The sequence below is a fragment of the Dendrobates tinctorius genome, unplaced genomic scaffold, assembly GCF_039654945.1.
Source record: "Dendrobates tinctorius isolate UK_male_01 unplaced genomic scaffold, ASM3965494v1 ptg000422l, whole genome shotgun sequence".
In the NCBI taxonomy this organism is placed as follows: Eukaryota; Metazoa; Chordata; class Amphibia; order Anura; family Dendrobatidae; genus Dendrobates; species Dendrobates tinctorius.
The window spans coordinates 103,615-126,550 of record NW_027362086.1 but is presented as its reverse complement, the minus strand read 5'-3'; positions in this window follow the sequence as shown (position 1 = coordinate 126,550).

The window sequence follows — 22,936 nt, the reverse complement described above, 5'->3', positions numbered from 1 at the left end:
TAGCGTACACATTCAAAATATATGTCTATACAGCATGAGGCAGGCTCAGACGGTGTTAGGCCCAGTATGGATTGCACGTGATTGCACAAAGTTTAGAAAGGGTACCGTATCCCTGGATAACATGTATGGATAGCGTACACATTCAAAATATATGTCTATACAGCATGAGGCAGGCTCAGACGGTGTTAGGCCCAGTATGGATTGCACGTGATTGCACAAAGGTTAGAAAGGGTACCGTATCCCTGGATAACATGTATGGATAGCGTACACATTCAAAATATATGTCTATACAGCATGAGGCAGGCTCAGACGGTGTTAGGCCCAGTATGGATTGCACGTGATTGCACAAAGGTTAGAAAGGGTACCGTATCCCTGGATAACATGTATGGATAGCGTACACATTCAAAATATATGTCTATACAGCATGAGGCAGGCTCATACGGTGATAGGCCCAGTATGGATTGCACGTGATTGCACAAAGGTTAGAAAGGGTACCGTATCCCTGGATAACATGTATGGATAGCGTACACATTCAAAATATATGTCTATACAGCATGAGGCAGGCTCAGACGGTGTTAGGCCCAGTATGGATTGCACGTGATTGCACAAAGGTTAGAAAGGGTACCGTATCCCTGGATAACATGTATGGATAGCGTACACATTCAAAATATATGTCTATACAGCATGAGGCAGGCTCAGACGGTGTTAGGCCCAGTATGGATTGCACGTGATTGCACAAAGGTTAGAAAGGGTACCGTATCCCTGGATAACATGTATGGATAGCGTACACATTCAAAATATATGTCTCAGGAGGCAGGCTCAGAAGGTTTTAGGCCCAGTATGGATTGCACGTGATTGCACAAAGGTTAGAAAGGGTACCGTATCCCCGGATAACATGTATGGATAGCGTACACATTCAAATTATATGTCTATACAGCATGAGGCAGGCTCAGACGGTGTTAGGCCAAGTATGGATTGCACGTGATTGCACAAAGGTTAGAAAGGGTACCGTATCCCTGGATAACATGTATGGATATCGTACACATTCAAAATATATGTCTATACAGCATGAGGCAGGCTCAGACGGTGTTAGGCCCAGTATGGATTGCACGTGATTGCACAAAGGTTAGAAAGGGTACCGTATCCCTGGATAACATGTATGGATAGCGTACACATTCAAAATATATGTCTCAGGAGGCAGGCTCAGACGGTGTTAGGCCCAGTATGGATTGCACGTGATTGCACAAAGGTTAGAAAGGGTACCGTATCCCCGGATAACATGTATGGATAGCGTACACATTCAAAATATATGTCTATACAGCATGAGGCAGGCTCAGACGGTGTTAGGCCCAGTATGGATTGCACGTGATTGCACAAAGGTTAGAAAGGGTACCGTATCCCTGGATAACATGTATGGATAGCGTACACATTCAAAATATTTGTCTATACAGCATGAGGCAGGCTCAGACGGTGTTAGGCCCAGTATGGATTGCACGTGATTGCACAAAGGTTAGAAAGGGTACCGTATCCCCGGATAACATGTATGGATAGCGTACACATTCAAAATATATGTCTATACAGCATGAGGCAGGCTCAGACGATGTTAGGCCCAGTATGGATTGCACGTGATTGCACAAAGGTTAGAAAGGGTACCGTATCCCTGGATAACATGTATGGATAGCGTACACATTCAAAATATATGTCTATACAGCATGAGGCAGGCTCAGACGGTGTTAGGCCCAGTATGGATTGCACGTGATTGCACAAAGGTTAGAAAGGGTACCGTATCCCTGGATAACATGTATGGATAGCGCACACATTCAAAATATATGTCTATACAGCATGAGGCAGGCTCATACGGTGTTAGGCCCAGTATGGATTGCACGTGATTGCACAAAGGTTAGAAAGGGTACCGTATCCCTGGATAACATGTATGGATAGCGTACACATTCAAAATATATGTCTATACAGCATGAGGCAGGCTCAGACGGTGTTAGGCCCAGTATGGATTGCACGTGATTGCACAAAGGTTAGAAAGGGTACCGTATCCCTGGATAACATGTATGGATAGCGGACACATTCAAAATATATGTCTCAGGAGGCTGGCTCAGAAGGTGTTAGGCCCAGTATGGATTGCACGTGATTGCACAAAGGTTAGAAAGGGTACCGTATCCCCGGATAACATGTATGGATAGCGTACACATTCAAAATATATGTCTATACAGTATGAGGCAGGCTCATACGGTGTTAGGCCAAGTATGGATTGCACGTGATTGCACAAAGGTTAGAAAGGGTACCGTATCCCTGGATAACATGTATGGATAGCGTACACATTCAAAATATATGTCTATACAGCATGAGGCAGGCTCAGACGGTGTTAGGCCCAGTATGGATTGCACGTGATTGCACAAAGGTTAGAAAGGGTACCGTATCCCTGGATAACATGTATGGATAGCGTACACATTCAAAATATATGTCTATACAGCATGAGGCAGGCTCAGACGGTGTTAGGCCCAGTATGGATTGCACGTGATTGCACAAAGGTTAGAAAGGGTACCGTATCCCTGGATAACATGTATGGATAGCGTACACATTCAAAATATATGTCTCAGGAGGCAGGCTCAGACGGTGTTAGGCCCAGTATGGATTGCACGTGATTGCACAAAGGTTAGAAAGGGTACCGTATCCCCGGATAACATGTATGGATAGCGTACACATTCAAAATATTTGTCTTTACAGCATGAGGCAGGCTCAGACGGTGTTAGGCCCAGTATGGATTGCACGTGATTGCACAAAGGTTAGAAAGGGTACTGTATCCCTGGATAACATGTATGGATAGCGTACACATTCAAAATATATGTCTCAGGAGGCAGGATCAGACGATGTTAGGCCCAGTATGGATTGCACGTGATTGCACAAAGGTTAGAAAGGGTACCGTATCCCCGGATAACAAGAATGGATAGAGTACACATTCAAAATATATGTCTATACAGCATGAGGCAGGCTCAGACGGTGTTAGGCCCAGTATGGATTGCACGTGTTTGCTCAAAGGTTAGAAAGGGTACCGTATCCCTGGATAACATGTATGGATAGCGTACACATTCAAAATATATGTCTATACAGCATGAGGCAGGCTCAGACGGTGTTAGGCCCAGTATGGATTGCACGTGATTGCACAAAGGTTAGAAAGGGTACCGTATCCCTGGATAACATGTATGGATAGCATACACATTCAAAATATATGTCTCAGGAGGCAGGCTCAGACGGTGTTAGGCCCAGTATGGATTGCACGTGATTGCACAAAGGTTAGAAAGGGTACCATATCCCCGGATAACATGTATGGATAGCGTACACATTCAAAATATATGTCTATACAGCATGAGGCAGGCTCAGACGGTGTTAGGCCCAGTATGGATTGCACGTGATTGCACAAAGGTTAGAAAGGGTACCGTATCCCCGGATAACATGTATGGATAGCGTACACATTCAAAATATATGTCTATACAGCATGAAGCAGGCTCAGACGGTGTTAGGACCAGTATGGATTGCACGTGATTGCACAAAGGTTAGAAAGGGTACCGTATCCCTGGATAACATGTATGGATAGCGTACACATTCAAAATATATGTCTATACAGCATGAGGCAGGCTCAGACGGTGTTAGGCCCAGTATGGATTGCACGTGATTGCACAATGGTTAGAAAGGGTACCGTATCCCTGGATAACATGTATGGATAGCGTACACATTCAAAATATATGTCTCAGGAGGCAGGCTCAGACGGTGTTAGGCCCAGTATGGATTGCACGTGATTGCACAAAGGTTAGAAAGGGTACCGTATCCCTGGATAACATGTATGGATAGCGTACACATTCAAAATATATGTCTCAGGGGGCAGGCTCAGACGGTGTTAGGCCCAGTATGGATTGCACGTGATTGCACAAAGGTTAGAAAGGGTACCGTATCCCCGGATAACATGTATGGATAGCGTACACATTCAAAATATATGTCTATACAGCATGAGGCAGTCTCAGACGGTGTTAGGCCCAGTATGGATTGCACGTGATTGCACAAAGGTTAGAAAGGGTACCGTATCCCTGGATAACATGTATGGATAGCGTACACATTCAAAATATATGTCTATACAGCATGAGGCAGGCTCAGACGGTGTTAGGCCCAGTATGGATTGCACGTGATTGCACAAAGGTTAGAAAGGGTACCGTATCCCTGAATAACATGTATGGATAGCGTACACATTCAAAATATATGTCTCAGGAGGCAGGATCAGACGGTGTTAGGCCCAGTATGGATTGCACGTGATTGCACAAAGGTTAGAAATGGTACCGTACCCCGGATAACAAGAATGGATAGAGTACACATTCAAAATATATGTCTATACAGCATGAGGCAGGCTCAGACGGTGTTAGGCCCAGTATGGATTGCACATGATTGCACAAAGGTTAGAAAGGGTACCGTATCCCTGGATAACATGTATGGATAGCTTACACATTCAAAATATATGTCTATACAGCATGAAGCAGGCTCAGACGGTGTTAGGCCCAGTATGGATTGCACGTGATTGCACAAAGGTTAGAAAGGGTACCGTATCCCTGGATAACATGTATGGATAGCGTACACATTCAAAATATATGTCTATACAGCATGAGGCAGGCTCAGACGGTGTTAGGCCCAGTATGGATTGCACGTGATTGCACAAAGGTTAGAAAGGGTACCGTATCCCTGGATAACATGTATGGATAGCGTACACATTCAAAATATATGTCTATACAGCATGAGGCAGGCTCAGACGGTGTTAGGCCCAGTATGGATTGCACGTGATTGCACAAAGGTTAGAAAGGGTACCGTATCCCTGGATAACATGTATGGATAGCGTACACATTCAAAATATATGTCTATACAGCATGAGGCAGGCTCAGACGGTGTTAGGCCCAGTATGGATTGCACGTGATTGCACAAAGGTTAGAAAGGGTACCGTATCCCTGGATAACATGTATGGATAGCGTACACATTCAAAATATATGTGTCAGGAGGCAGGCTCAGACGGTGTTAGGCCCAGTATGGATTGCATGTGATTGCACAAAGGTTAGAAAGGGTACCGTATCCCTGGATAACATGTATGGATAGCGTACACATTCAAAATATATGTCTATACAGCATGAGGCAGGCTCAGACGGTGTTAGGCCCAGTATGGATTGCACGTGTTTGCACAAAGGTTAGAAAGGGTACCATATCCTTGGATAACATGTATGGATAGCGTACACATTCAAAATATATGTCTATACAGCATGAGGCAGGCTCAGACGGTGTTAGGCCCAGTATGGATTGCACGTGATTGCACAAAGATTAGAAAGGGTACCGTATCCCTGGATAACATGTATGGATAGCGTACACATTCAAAATATATGTCTCAGGAGTCAGGCTCAGACGGTGTTAGGCCCAGTATGGATTGCACGTGATTGCACAAAGGTTAGAAAGGGTACCGTATCCCCGGATAACATGTATGGATAGCGTACACATTCAAAATATATGTCTATACAGCAAGAGGCAGGCTCAGACGGTGTTAGGCCCAGTATGGATTGCACGTGATTGCACAAAGGTTAGAAAGGGTACCGTATCCCTGGATAACATGTATGGATAGCGTACACATTCAAAATATATGTCTCAGGAGGCAGGCTCAGACGGTGTTAGGCCCAGTATGGATTGCACGTGATTGCACAAAGGTTAGAAAGGGTACCGTATCCCCGGATAACATGTATGGATAGCGTACACATTCAAAATATATGTCTATACAGCATGAGGCAGGCTCAGACGGTGTTAGGCCCAGTATGGATTGCACGTGATTGCACAAAGTTTAGAAAGGGTACCGTATCCCTGGATAATATGTATGGATAGCGTACACATTCAAAATATATGTCTCAGGAGGCAGGCTCAGACGGTGTTAGGCCCAGTATGGATTGCACGTGATTGCACAAAGGTTAGAAAGGGTACAGTATACCCGGATAACATGTATGGATAGCGTACACATTCAAAATATATGTCTATACAGCATGAGGCAGGCTCAGACGGTGTTAGGCCCAGTATGGATTGCACGTGATTGCACAAAGGTTAGAAAGGGTACCGTATCCCCGGATAACATGTATGGATAGCGTACACATTCAAAATATATGTCTATACAGCATGAGGCAGGCTCAGACGGTGTTAGGCCCAGTATGGATTGCACGTGATTGCACAAAGGTTAGAAAGGGTACCATATCCCTGGATAACATGTATGGATAGCGTACACATTCAAAATATATGTCTATACAGCATGAGGCAGGCTCAGACGGTGTTAGGCCCAGTATGGATTGCACGTGATTGCACAAAGGTTAGAAAGGGTACCGTATCCCTGGATAACATGTATGGATAGCGTACACATTCAAAATATATGTCTATACAGCATGAGGCAGGCTCAGACGGTGTTAGGCCCAGTATGGATTGCACGTGATTGCACAAAGGTTAGAAAGGGTACCGTATCCCTGGATAACATGTATGGATAGCGTACACATTCAAAATATATGTCTATACAGCATGAGGCAGGCTCAGACGATGTTAGGCCCAGTGTGGATTGCACGTTATTGCACAAAGGTTAGAAAGGGTACCGTATCCCTGGATAACATGTATGGATAGCGAACACATTCAAAATATATGTCTATACAGCATGACGCAGGCTCAGACGGTGTTAGGTCCAGTATGGATTGCACGTGATTGCACAAAGGTTAGAAAGGGTACCGTATCCCTGGATAACATGTATGGATAGCGTACACATTCAAAATATATGTCTCAGGAGGCAGGCTCAGATGGTGTTAGGCCCAGTATGGATTGCATGTGATTGCACAAAGGTTAGAAAGGGTACCGTATCCCTGGATAACATGTATGGATAACGTACACATTCAAAATATATGTCTATACAGCATGAGGCAGGCTCAGACGGTGTTAAGCCCAGTATGGATTGCACGTGTTTGCACAAAGGTTAGAAAGGGTACCGTATCCCTGGATAACACGTATGGATAGCGTACACATTCAAAATATATGTCTATACACCATGAGGCAGGCTCAGACGGTGTTAGGCCCAGTATGGATTGCACGTGATTGCACAAAGATTAGAAAGGGTACCGTATCCCTGGATAACATGTATGGATAGCGTACACATTCAAAATATATGTCTCAGGAGGCAGGCTCAGACGGTGTTAGGCCCAGTATGGATTGCACGTGATTGCACAAAGGTTAGAAAGGGTACCGTATCCCCGGATAACATGTATGGATAGCGTACACATTCAAAATATATGTCTATACAGCAAGAGGCAGGCTCAGACGGTGTTAGGCCCAGTATGGATTGCACGTGATTGCACAAAGGTTAGAAAGGGTACCGTATCCCTGGATAACATGTATGGATAGCGTACACATTCAAAAAATATATGTCTCAGGAGGCAAGATCAGACGGTGTTAGGCCCAGTATGGATTGCACGTGATTGCACAAAGGTTAGAAAGGGTACCGTATCCCCGGATAACAAGAATGGATAGAGTACACATTCAAAATATATGTCTATACAGCATGAGGCAGGCTCAGACGGTGTTAGGCCCAGTATGGATTGCACGTGATTGCACAAAGGTTAGAAAGGGTACCGTATCCCTGGATAACACGTATGGATAGCTTACACATTCAAAATATATGTCTCAGGAGGCAGGCTCAGACGGTGTTAGGCCCAGTATGGATTGCACGTGATTGCACAAAGGGTAGAAAGGGTACCGTATCCCCAGATAACATGTATGGATAGCGTACGCATTCAAAATATATGTCTATACAGCATGAAGCAGGCTCAGACGGTGTTAGGCCCAGTATGGATTGCACGTGATTGCACAAAGGTTAGAAAGGGTACCGTATCCCTGGATAACATGTATGGATAGCTTACACATTCAAATTATATGTCTCAGGAGGCAGGCTCAGACGGTGTTAGGCCCAGTATGGATTGCACGTGATTGCACAAAGGTTAGAAAGGGTACCGTATCCCCGGATAACATGTATGGATACCGTACACATTCAAAATATATGTCTATACAGCATGAGGCAGGCTCAGACGGTGTTAGGCCCAGTATGGATTGCACGTGATTGCACAAAGGATAGAAAGGGTACCGTATCCCTGGATAACATGTATGGATAGCGTACACATTCAAAATATATGTCTATACAGCATGAGGCAGGCTCAGACGGTGTTAGGCCCAGTATGGATTGCACTTGATTGCACAAAGGTTAGAAAGGGTACCGTATCCCTGGATAACATGTATGGATAGTGTACACATTCAAAATATATGTCTATACAGCATGAGGCAGGCTCAGACGGTGTTAGGCCCAGTATGGATTGCACGTGATTGCACAAAGGTTAGAAAGGGTACCGTATCCCTGGATAACATGTATGGATATCGTACACATTCAAAATATATGTCTATACAGCATGAGGCAGGCTCAGACGGTGTTAGGCCCAGTATGGATTGCACGTGATTGCACAAAGGTTAGAAAGGGTACCGTATCCCTGGATAACATGTATGGATAGCGTACACATTCAAAATATATGTCTCAGGAGGCAGGCTCAGACGGTGTTAGGCCCAGTATGGATTGCATGTGATTGCACAAAGGTTAGAAAGGGTACCGTATCCCTGGATAACATGTATGGATAGCGTACACATTCAAAATATATGTCTATACAGCATGAGGCAGGCTCAGACGGTGTTAGGCCCAGTATGGATTGCACGTGTTTGCACAAAGGTTAGAAAGGGTACCGTATCCCTGGATAACATGTATGGATAGCGTACACATTCAAAATATATGTCTATACAGCATGAGGCAGGCTCAGACGGTGTTAGGCCCAGTATGGATTGCACGTGATTGCACAAAGATTAGAAAGGGTACCGTATCCCTGGATAACATGTATGGATAGCGTACACATTCAAAATATATGTCTCAGGAGGCAGGCTCAGACGGTGTTAGGCCCAGTATGGATTGCACGTGATTGCGCAAAGGTTAGAAAGGGTACCGTATCCCCGGATAACATGTATGGATAGCGTACACATTCAAAATATATGTCTATACAGCAAGAGGCAGGCTCAGACGGTGTTAGGCCCAGTATGGATTGCACGTGATTGCACAAAGGTTAGAAAGGGTACCGTATCCCTGGATAACATGTATGGATAGCGTACACATTCAAAATATATGTCTATACAGCATGAGGCAGGCTCAGACGGTGTTAGGCCCAGTATGGATTGCACGTGATTGCACAAAGGTTAGAAAGGGTACCGTATCCCTGGATAACATGTATGGATAGCGTACACATTCAAAATATATGTCTATACAGCATGAGGCAGGCTCAGACCGTGTTAGGCCCAGTATGGATTGCACGTGATTGCACAAAGGTTAGAAAGGGTACCGTATCCCCGGATAACATGTATGGATAGCGTACACATTCAAAATATATGTCTATACAGCATGAGGCAGGCTCAGACGGTGTTAGGCCCAGTATGGATTGCACGTGATTGCACAAAGGTTAGAAAGGGTACCATATCCCTGGATAACATGTATGGATAGCGTACACATTCAAAATATATGTCTATACAGCATGAGGCAGGCTCAGACGGTGTTAGGCCCAGTATGGATTGCACGTGATTGCACAAAGGTTAGAAAGGGTACCGTATCCCTGGATAACATGTATGGATAGCGTACACATTCAAAATATATGTCTATACAGCATGAGGCAAGCTCAGACGGTGTTAGGCCCAGTATGGATTGCACGTGATTGCACAAAGGTTAGAAAGGGTACCGTATCCCTGGATAACATGTATGGATAGCGTACACATTCAAAATATATGTCTATACAGCATGAGGCAGGCTCAGACGATGTTAGGCCCAGTATGGATTGCACGTTATTGCACAAAGGTTAGAAAGGGTACCGTATCCCTGGATAACATGTATGGATAGCGAACACATTCAAAATATATGTCTATACAGCATGAGGCAGGCTCAGACGGTGTAAGGTCCAGTATGGATTGCACGTGATTGCACAAAGGTTAGAAAGGGTACCGTATCCCTGGATAACATGTATGGATAGCGTACACATTCAAATTATATGTCTCAGGAGGCAGGCTCAGACGGTGTTAGGCCCAGTATGGATTGCATGTGATTGCACAAAGGTTAGAAAGGGTACCGTATCCCTGGATAACATGTATGGATAACGTACACATTCAAAATATATGTCTATACAGCATGAGGCAGGCTCAGACGGTGTTAAGCCCAGTATGGATTGCACGTGTTTGCACAAAGGTTAGAAAGGGTACCGTATCCCTGGATAACACGTATGGATAGCGTACACATTCAAAATATATGTCTATACACCATGAGGCAGGCTCAGACGGTGTTAGGCCCAGTATGGATTGCACGTGATTGCACAAAGGTTAGAAAGGGTACCGTATCCCCGGATAACAAGAATGGATAGAGTACACATTCAAATTATATGTCTCAGGAGGCAGGCTCAGACGGTGTTAGGCCCAGTATGGATTGCATGTGATTGCACAAAGGTTAGAAAGGGTACCGTATCCCTGGATAACATGTATGGATAACGTACACATTCAAAATATATGTCTATACAGCATGAGGCAGGCTCAGACGGTGTTAAGCCCAGTATGGATTGCACGTGTTTGCACAAAGGTTAGAAAGGGTACCGTATCCCTGGATAACACGTATGGATAGCGTACACATTCAAAATATATGTCTATACAGCATGAGGCAGGCTCAGACGGTGTTAGGCCCAGTATGGATTGCACGTGATTGCACAAAGGTTAGAAAGGGTACCGTATCCCTGGATAACACGTATGGATAGCTTACACATTCAAAATATATGTCTCAGGAGGCAGGCTCAGACGGTGTTAGGCCCAGTATGGATTGCACGTGATTGCACAAAGGTTAGAAAGGGTACCGTATCCCCAGATAACATGTATGGATAGCGTACGCATTCAAAATATATGTCTATACAGCATGAAGCAGGCTCAGACGGTGTTAGGCCCAGTATGGATTGCACGTGATTGCACAAAGGTTAGAAAGGGTACCGTATCCCTGGATAACATGTATGGATAGCGTACACATTCAAAATATATGTCTATACAGCATGAGGCAGGCTCAGACGGTGTTAGGCCCAGTATGGATTGCACGTGATTGCACAAAGGTTAGAAAGGGTACCGTATCCCTGGATAACATGTATGGATAGCGTACACATTCAAAATATATGTCTATACAGCATGAGGCAGGCTCAGACGATGTTAGGCCCAGTATGGATTGCACGTTATTGCACAAAGGTTAGAAAGGGTACCGTATCCCTGGATAACATGTATGGATAGCGAACACATTCAAAATATATGTCTATACAGCATGAGGCAGGCTCAGACGGTGTTAGGTCCAGTATGGATTGCACGTGATTGCACAAAGGTTAGAAAGGGTACCGTATCCCTGGATAACATGTATGGATAGCGTACACATTCAAAATATATGTCTCAGGAGGCATGCTCAGACGGTGTTAGGCCCAGTATGGATTGCATGTGATTGCACAAAGGTTAGAAAGGGTACCGTATCCCTGGATAACATGTATGGATAACGTACACATTCAAAATATATGTCTATACAGCATGAGGCAGGCTCAGACGGTGTTAAGCCCAGTATGGATTGCACGTGTTTGCACAAAGGTTAGAAAGGGTACCGTATCCCTGGATAACACGTATGGATAGCGTACACATTCAAAATATATGTCTATACACCATGAGGCAGGCTCAGACGGTGTTAGGCCCAGTATGGATTGCACGTGATTGCACAAAGGTTAGAAAGGGTACCGTATCCCCGGATAACAAGAATGGATAGAGCACACATTCAAAATATATGTCTATACAGCATGAGGCAGGCTCAGACGGTGTTAGGCCCAGTATGGATTGCACGTGATTGCACAAAGGTTAGAAAGGGTACCGTATCCCTGGATAACACGTATGGATAGCTTACACATTCAAAATATATGTCTCAGGAGGCAGGCTCAGACGGTGTTAGGCCCAGTATGGATTGCACGTGATTGCACAAAGGTTAGAAAGGGTACCGTATCCCCAGATAACATGTATGGATAGCGTACGCATTCAAAATATATGTCTATACAGCATGAAGCAGGCTCAGACGGTGTTAGGCCCAGTATGGATTGCACGTGATTGCACAAAGGTTAGAAAGGGTACCGTATCCCTGGATAACATGTATGGATAGCTTACACATTCAAATTATATGTCTCAGGAGGCAGGCTCAGACGGTGTTAGGCCCAGTATGGATTGCACGTGATTGCACAAAGGTTAGAAAGGGTACCGTATCCCCGGATAACATGTATGGATACCGTACACATTCAAAATATATGTCTATACAGCATGAGGCAGGCTCAGACGGTGTTAGGCCCAGTATGGATTGCACGTGATTGCACAAAGGATAGAAAGGGTACCGTATCCCTGGATAACATGTATGGATAGCGTACACATTCAAAATATATGTCTATACAGCATGAGGCAGGCTCAGACGGTGTTAGGCACAGTATGGATTGCACTTGATTGCACAAAGGTTAGAAAGGGTACCGTATCCCTGGATAACATGTATGGATAGTGTACACATTCAAAATATATGTCTATACAGCATGAGGCAGGCTCAGACGGTGTTAGGCCCAGTATGGATTGCACGTGATTGCACAAAGGTTAGAAAGGGTACCGTATCCCTGGATAACATGTATGGATATCGTACACATTCAAAATATATGTCTATACAGCATGAGGCAGGCTCAGACGGTGTTAGGCCCAGTATGGATTGCACGTGATTGCACAAAGGTTAGAAAGGGTACCGTATCCCTGGATAACATGTATGGATAGCGTACACATTCAAAATATATGTCTCAGGAGGCAGGCTCAGACGGTGTTAGGCCCAGTATGGATTGCATGTGATTGCACAAAGGTTAGAAAGGGTACCGTATCCCTGGATAACATGTATAGATAGCGTACACATTCAAAATATATGTCTATACAGCATGAGGCAGGCTCAGACGGTGTTAGGCCCAGTATGGATTGCACGTGTTTGCACAAAGGTTAGAAAGGGTACCGTATCCCCGGATAACATGTATGGATAGCGTACACATTCAAAATATATGTCTATACAGCATGAGGCAGGCTCAGACGGTGTTAGGCCCAGTATGGATTGCACGTGATTGCACAAAGATTAGAAAGGGTACCGTATCCCTGGATAACATGTATGGATAGCGTACACATTCAAAATATATGTCTCAGGAGGCAGGCTCAGACGGTGTTAGGCCCAGTATGGATTGCACGTGATTGCACAAAGGTTAGAAAGGGTACCGTATCCCCGGATAACATGTATGGATAGCGTACACATTCAAAATATATGTCTATACAGCAAGAGGCAGGCTCAGACGGTGTTAGGCCCAGTATGGATTGCACGTGATTGCACAAAGATTAGAAAGGGTACCGTATCCCTGGATAACATGTATGGATAGCGTACACATTCAAAATATATGTCTCAGGAGGCAGGCTCAGACAGTGTTAGGCCCAGTATGGATTGCACGTGATTGCACAAAGGTTAGAAAGGGTACCGTATCCCCGGATAACATGTATGGATAGCGTACACATTCAAAATTTATGTCTATACAGCATGAGGCAGGCTCAGACGGTGTTAGGCCCAGTATGGATTGCACGTGATTGCACAAAGTTTAGAAAGGGTACCGTATCCCTGGATAATATGTATGGATAGCGTACACATTCAAAATATATGTCTCAGGAGGCAGGCTCAGACGGTGTTAGGCCCAGTATGGATTGCACGTGATTGCACAAAGGTTAGAAAGGGTACCGTATCCCCGGATAACATGTATGGATAGCGTACACATTCAAAATATATGTCTATACAGCATGAGGCAGGCTCAGACGGTGTTAGGCCCAGTATGGATTGCACGTGATTGCACAAAGGTTAGAAAGAGTACCGTATCCCCGGATAACATGTATGGATAGCGTACACATTCAAAATATATGTCTATACAGCATGAGGCAGGCTCAGACGGTGTTAGGCCCAGTATGGATTGCACGTGATTGCACAAAGGTTAGAAAGGGTACCGTATCCCTGGATAACATGTATGGATAGCGTACACATTCAAAATATATGTCTATACAGCATGAGGCAGGCTCAGACGGTGTTAGGCCCAGTATGGATTGCACGTGATTGCACAAAGGTTAGAAAGGGTACCGTATCCCTGGATAACATGTATGGATAGCGTACACATTCAAAATATATGTCTATACAGCATGAGGCAGGCTCAGAAGGTGTTAGGCCCAGTATGGATTGCACGTGATTGCACAAAGGTTAGAAAGGGTACCGTATCCCTGGATAACATGTATGGATAGCGTACACATTCAAAATATATGTCTATACAGCATGAGGCAGGGTCAGACGGTGTTAGGCCCAGTATGGATTGCACGTGATTGCACAAAGGTTAGAAAGGGTACCGTATCCCTGGATAACATGTATGGATAGCGAACACATTCAAAATATATGTCTATACAGCATTAGGCAGGCTCAGACGGTGTTAGGCCCAGTATGGATTGCACGTGATTGCACAAAAGTTAGAAAGGGTACCGTATCCCTGGATAACATGTATGGATAGCGTACACATTCAAAATATATGTCTATACAGCATGAGGCAGGCTCAGACGGTGTTAGGCCCAGTATGGATTGCACGTGATTGCACAAAGGTTAGAAAGTGTACCGTATCCCTGGATAACATGTATGGATAGCGTACACATTCAAAATATATGTCTCAGGAGGCTGGCTCAGAAGGTGTTAGGCCCAGTATGGATTGCACGTGATTGCACAAAGGTTAGAAAGGGTACCGTATCCCCAGATAACATGTATGGATAGCGTACACATTCAAAATATATGTCTATACAGCATGAGGCAGGCTCATACGGTGTTAGGCCAAGTATGGATTGCACGTGATTGCACAAAGGTTAGAAAGGGTACCGTATCCCTGGATAACATGTATGGATAGCGTACACATTCAAAATATATGTCTATACAGCATGAGGCAGGCTCAGACGGTGTTAGGCCCAGTATGGATTGCACGTGATTGCACAAAGGTTAGAAAGGGTACCGTATCCCTGGATAACATGTATGGATAGCGTACACATTCAAAATATATGTCTCAGGAGGCAGGCTCAGACGGTGTTAGGCCCAGTATGGATTGCACGTGATTGCACAAAGGTTAGAAAGGGTACCGTATCCCCGGATAACATGTATGGATAGCGTACACATTCAAAATATTTGTCTTTACAGCATGAGGCAGGCTCAGACGGTGTTAGGCCCAGTATGGATTGCACGTGATTGCACAAAGGTTAGAAAGGGTACCGTATCCCTGGATAACATGTATGGATAGCGTACACATTCAAAATATATGTCTCAGGATGCAGGCTCAGACGGTGTTAGGCCCAGTATGGATTGCACGTGATTGCACAAAGGTTAGAAAGGGTACCGTATCCCCGGATAACATGTATGGATAGCATACACATTCAAAATATATGTCTATACAGCATGAGGCAGGCTCAGACGGTGTTAGGCCCAGTATGGATTGCACGTGATTGCACAAAGGTTAGAAAGGGTACCGTATCCCTGGATAACATGTATGGATAGCGTACACATTCAAAATATTTGTCTATACAGCATGAGGCAGGCTCAGACGGTGTTAGGCCCAGTATGGATTGCACGTGATTGCACAAAGGTTAGAAAGGGTACCGTATCCCCGGATAACATGTATGGATAGCGTACACATTGAAAATATATGTCTATACAGCATGAGGCAGGCTCAGACGGTGTTAGGCCCAGTATGGATTGCACGTGATTGCACAAAGGTTAGAAAGGGTACCGTATCCCTGGATAACATGTATGGATAGCGTACACATTCAAAATATATGTCTATACAGCATGAGGCAGGCTCAGACGGTGTTAGGCCCAGTATGGATTGCACGTGATTGCACAAAGGTTAGAAAGGGTACCGTATCCCTGGATAACATGTATGGATAGCGTACACATTCAAAATATATGTCTATACAGCATGAGGCAGGCTCAGACGGTGTTAGGCCCAGTATGGATTGCACGTGATTGCACAAAGGTTAGAAAGGGTACCGTATCCCTGGATAACATGTATGGATAGCGTACACATTCAAAATATATGTCTCAGGAGGCAGGCTCAGATGGTGTTAGGCCCAGTATGGATTGCATGTGATTGCACAAAGGTTAGAAAGGGTACCGTATCCCTGGATAACATGTATGGATAGTGTACACATTCAAAATATATGTCTATACAGCATGAGGCAGGCTCAGACGGTGTTAGGCCCAGTATGGATTGCACGTGTTTGCACAAAGGTTAGAAAGGGTACCGTATCCCTGGATAACATGTATGGATAGCGTACACATTCAAAATATATGTCTATACAGCATGAGGCAGGCTCAGACGGTGTTAGGCCCAGTATGGATTGCACGTGATTGCACAAAGATTAGAAAGGGTACCGTATCCCTGGATAACATGTATGGATAGCGTACACATTCAAAATATATGTCTCAGGAGGCAGGCTCAGACGGTGTTAGGCCCAGTATGGATTGCACGTGATTGCACAAAGGTTAGAAAGGGTACCGTATCCCCGGATAACATGTATGGATAGCGTACACATTCAAAATATATGTCTATACAGCAAGAGGCAGGCTCAGACGGTGTTAGGCCCAGTATGGATTGCACGTGATTGCACAAAGATTAGAAAGGGTACCGTATCCCTGGATAACATGTATGGATAGCGTACACTTTCAAAATATATGTCTCAGGAGGCAGGCTCAGACAGTTAGGCCCAGTATGGATTGCACGTGATTGCACAAAGGTTAGAAAGGGTACCGTATCCCCGGATAACATGTATGGATAGCGTACACATTCAAAATTTATGTCTATACAGCATGAGGCAGGCTCAGACGGTGTTAGGCCCAGTATGGATTGCACGTGATTGCACAAAGTTTAGAAAGGGTACCGTATCCCTGGATAATATGTATGGATAGCGTACACATTCAAAATATATGTCTCAGGAGGCAGGCTCAGACGGTGTTAGGCCCAGTATGGATTGCACGTGATTGCACAAAGGTTAGAAAGGGTACCGTATCCCCGGATAACATGTATGGATAGCGTACAAATTCAAAATATATGTCTATACAGCATGAGGCAGGCTCAGACGGTGTTAGGCCCAGTATGGATTGCACGTGTTTGCACAAAGGTTAGAAAGGGTACCGTATCCCTGGATAACATGTATGGATAGCGTACACATTCAAAATATATGTCTATACAGCATGAGGCAGGCTCAGACGGTGTTAGGCCCAGTATGGATTGCACGTGATTGCACAAAGATTAGAAAGGGTACCGTATCCCTGGATAACATGTATGGATAGCGTACACATTCAAAATATATGTCTCAGGAGGCAGGCTCAGACGGTGTTAGGCCCAGTATGGATTGCACGTGATTGCACAAAGGTTAGAAAGGGTACCGTATCCCCGGATAACATGTATGGATAGCGTACACATTCAAAATATATGTCTATACAGCAAGAGGCAGGCTCAGACGGTGTTAGGCCCAGTATGGATTGCACGTGATTGCACAAAGATTAGAAAGGGTACCGTATCCCTGGATAACATGTATGGATAGCGTACACTTTCAAAATATATGTCTCAGGAGGCAGGCTCAGACAGTGTTAGGCCCAGTATGGATTGCACGTGATTGCACAAAGGTTAGAAAGGGTACCGTATCCCCGGATAACATGTATGGATAGCGTACACATTCAAAATTTATGTCTATACAGCATGAGGCAGGCTCAGACGGTGTTAGGCCCAGTATGGATTGCACGTGATTGCACAAAGTTTAGAAAGGGTACCGTATCCCTGGATAATATGTATGGATAGCGTACACATTCAAAATATATGTCTCAGGAGGCAGGCTCAGACGGTGTTAGGCCCAGTATGGATTGCACGTGATTGCACAAAGGTTAGAAAGGGTACCGTATCCCCGGATAACATGTATGGATAGCGTACACATTCAAATTATATTTCTATACAGCATGAGGCAGGCTCAGACGGTGTTAGGCCCAGTATGGATTGCACGTGATTGCACAAAGATTAGAAAGGGTACCGTATCCCTGGATAACATGTATGGATAGCGTACACATTCAAAATATATGTCTCAGGAGGCAGGCTCAGACGGTGTTAGGCCCAGTATGGATTGCACGTGATTGCACAAAGGTTAGAAAGGGTACCGTATCCCCGGATAACATGTATGGATAGCGTACACATTCAAAATATATGTCTATACAGCAAGAGGCAGGCTCAGACGGTGTTAGGCCCAGTATGGATTGCACGTGATTGCACAAAGATTAGAAAGGGTACCGTATCCCTGGATAACATGTATGGATAGCGTACACTTTCAAAATATATGTCTCAGGAGGCAGGCTCAGACAGTGTTAGGCCCAGTATGGATTGCACGTGATTGCACAAAGGTTAGAAAGGGTACCGTATCCCCGGATAACATGTATGGATAGCGTACACATTCAAAATTTATGTCTATACAGCATGAGGCAGGCTCAGACGGTGTTAGGCCCAGTATGGATTGCACGTGATTGCACAAAGTTTAGAAAGGGTACCGTATCCCTGGATAATATGTATGGATAGCGTACACATTCAAAATATATGTCTCAGGAGGCAGGCTCAGACGGTGTTAGGCCCAGTATGGATTGCACGTGATTGCACAAAGGTTAGAAAGGGTACCGTATCCCCGGATAACATGTATGGATAGCGTACACATTCAAATTATATTTCTATACAGCATGAGGCAGGCTCAGACGGTGTTAGGCCCAGTATGGATTGCACGTGATTGCACAAAGGTTAGAAAGAGTACCGTATCCCCGGATAACATGTATGGATAGCGTACACATTCAAAATATATGTCTATACAGCATGATGCAGGCTCAGACGGTGTTAGGCCCAGTATGGATTGCACGTGATTGCACAAAGGTTAGAAAGGGTACCGTATCCCTGGATAACATGTATGGATAGCGTACACATTCAAAATATATGTCTATACAGCATGAGGCAGGCTCAGACGGTGTTAGGCCCAGTATGGATTGCACGTGATTGCACAAAGGTTAGAAAGTGTACCGTATCCCTGGATAACATGTATGGATAGCGAACACATTCAAAATATATGTCTATACAGCATGAGGCAGGCTCAGACGGTGTTAGGCCCAGTATGGATTGCACGTGATTGCACAAAAGTTAGAAAGGGTACCGTATCCCTGGATAACATGTATGGATAGCGTACACATTCAAAATATATGTCTATACAGCATGAGGCAGGCTCAGACGGTGTTAGGCCCAGTATGGATTGCACGTGATTGCACAAAGGTTAGAAAGTGTACCGTATCCCTGGATAACATGTATGGATAGCATACACATTCAAAATATATGTCTCAGGAGGCTGGCTCAGAAGGTGTTAGGCCCAGTATGGATTGCACGTGATTGCACAAAGGTTAGAAAGGGTACCGTATCCCCAGATAACATGTATGGATAGCGTACACATTCAAAATATATGTCTATACAGCATGAGGCAGGCTCATACGGTGTTAGGCCAAGTATGGATTGCACGTGATTGCACAAAGGTTAGAAAGGGTACCGTATCCCTGGATAACATGTATGGATAGCGTACACATTCAAAATATATGTCTATACAGCATGAGGCAGGCTCAGACGGTGTTAGGCCCAGTATGGATTGCACGTGATTGCACAAAGGTTAGAAAGGGTACCGTATCCCTGGATAACATGTATGGATAGCGTACACATTCAAAATATATGTCTCAGGAGGCAGGCTCAGACGGTGTTAGGCCCAGTATGGATTGCACGTGATTGCACAAAGGTTAGAAAGGGTACCGTATCCCCGGATAACATGTATGGATAGCGTACACATTCAAAATATTTGTCTTTACAGCATGAGGCAGGCTCAGACGGTGTTAGGCCCAGTATGGATTGCACGTGATTGCACAAAGGTTAGAAAGGGTACCGTATCCCTGGATAACATGTATGGATAGCGTACACATTCAAAATATATGTCTCAGGATGCAGGCTCAGACGGTGTTAGGCCCAGTATGGATTGCACGTGATTGCACAAAGGTTAGAAAGGGTACCGTATCCCCGGATAACATGTATGGATAGCATACACATTCAAAATATATGTCTATACAGCATGAGGCAGGCTCAGACGGTGTTAGGCCCAGTATGGATTGCACGTGATTGCACAAAGGTTAGAAAGGGTACCGTATCCCTGGATAACATGTATGGATAGCGTACACATTCAAAATATTTGTCTATACAGCATGAGGCAGGCTCAGACGGTGTTAGGCCCAGTATGGATTGCACGTGATTGCACAAAGGTTAGAAAGGGTACCGTATCCCCGGATAACATGTATGGATAGCGTACACATTGAAAATATATGTCTATACAGCATGAGGCAGGCTCAGACGGTGTTAGGCCCAGTATGGATTGCACGTGATTGCACAAAGGTTAGAAAGGGTACCGTATCCCTGGATAACATGTATGGATAGCGTACACATTCAAAATATATGTCTATACAGCATGAGGCAGGCTCAGACGGTGTTAGGCCCAGTATGGATTGCACGTGATTGCACAAAGGTTAGAAAGGGTACCGTATCCCTGGATAACATGTATGGATAGCGTACACATTCAAAATATATGTCTATACAGCATGAGGCAGGCTCAGACGGTGTTAGGCCCATTATGGATTGCACGTGATTGCACAAAGGTTAGAAAGGGTACCGTATCCCTGGATAACATGTATGGATAGCGTACACATTCAAAATATATGTCTATACAGCATGAGGCAGGCTCAGACGGTGTTAGGCCCAGTATGGATTGCACGTGATTGCACAAAGGTTAGAAAGGGAAAAGTATCCCTGGATAACATGTATGGATAGCGTACACATTCAAAATATATGTCTCAGGAGGCAGGCTCAGAAGGTGTTAGGCCCAGTATGGATTGCACGTGATTGCACAAAGGTTAGAAAGGGTACCGTATCCCCGGATAACATGTATGGATAGCGTACACATTCAAAATATATGTCTATACAGCATGAGGCAGGCTCAGACGGTGTTAGGCCAAGTATGGATTGCACGTGATTGCACAAAGGTTAGAAAGGGTACCGTATCCCTGGATAACATGTATGGATAGCGTACACATTCAAAATATATGTCTATACAGCATGAGGCAGGCTCAGACGGTGTTAGGCCCAGTATGGATTGCACGTGATTGCACAAAGGTTAGAAAGGGTACCGTATCCCTGGATAACATGTATGGATAGCGTACACATTCAAAATATATGTCTCAGGAGGCAGGCTCAGACGGTGTTAGGCTCAGTATGGATTGCACGTGATTGCACAAAGGTTAGAAAGGGTACCATATCCCCGGATAACATGTATGGATAGCGTACACATTCAAAATATATGTCTATACAGCATGAGGCAGGCTCAGACGGTGTTAGGCCCAGTATGGATTGCACGTGATTGCACAAAGGTTAGAAAGGGTACCGTATCCCTGGATAACATGTATGGATAGCGTACACATTCAAAATATATGTCTATACAGCATGAGGCAGGCTCAGACGGTGTTAGGTCCAGTATGGATTGCACGTGATTGCACAAAGGTTAGAAAGGGTACCGTATCCCCGGATAACATGTATGGATAGCGTACACATTCAAAATATATGTCTATACAGCATGAAGCAGGCTCAGACGGTGTTAGGACCAGTATGGATTGCACGTGATTGCACAAAGGTTAGAAAGGGTACCGTATCCCTGGATAACATGTATGGATAGCGTACACATTCAAAATATATGTCTATACAGCATGAGGCAGGCTCAGACGGTGTTAGGCCCAGTATGGATTGCACGTGATTGCACAATGGTTAGAAAGGGTACCGTATCCCTGGATAACATGTATGGATAGCGTACACATTCAAAATATATGTCTCAAGAGGCAGGCTCAGACGGTATTAGGCCCAGTATGGATTGCACGTGATTGCACAAAGGTTAGAAAGGGTACTGTATCCCTGGATAACATGTATGGATAGCGTACACATTCAAAATATATGTCTCAGGGGGCAGGCTCAGACGGTGTTAGGCCCAGTATGGATTGCACGTGATTGCACAAAGGTTAGAAAGGGTACCGTATCCCTGGATAACATGTATGGATAGCATACACATTCAAAATATATGTCTCAGGAGGCAGGCTCAGACGGTGTTAGGCCCAGTATGGATTGCACGTGATTGCACAAAGGTTAGAAAGGGTACCGTATCCCCGGATAACATGTATGGATAGCGTACACATTCAAAATATTTGTCTTTACAGCATGAGGCAGGCTCAGACGGTGTTATGCCCAGTATGGATTGCACGTGATTGCACAAAGGTTAGAAAGGGTACCGTATTCCTGGATAACATGTATGGATAGCGTACACATTCAAAATATATGTCTCAGGAGGCAGGCTCAGACGGTGTTAGACCCAGTATGGATTGCACGTGATTGCACAAAGGTTAGAAAGGGTACCGTATCCCCGGATAACATGTATGGATAGCGTACACATTCAAAATATATGTCTATACAGCATGAGGCAGGCTCAGACGGTGTTAGGCCCAGTATGGATTGCACGTGATTGCACAAAGGTTAGAAAGGGTACCGTA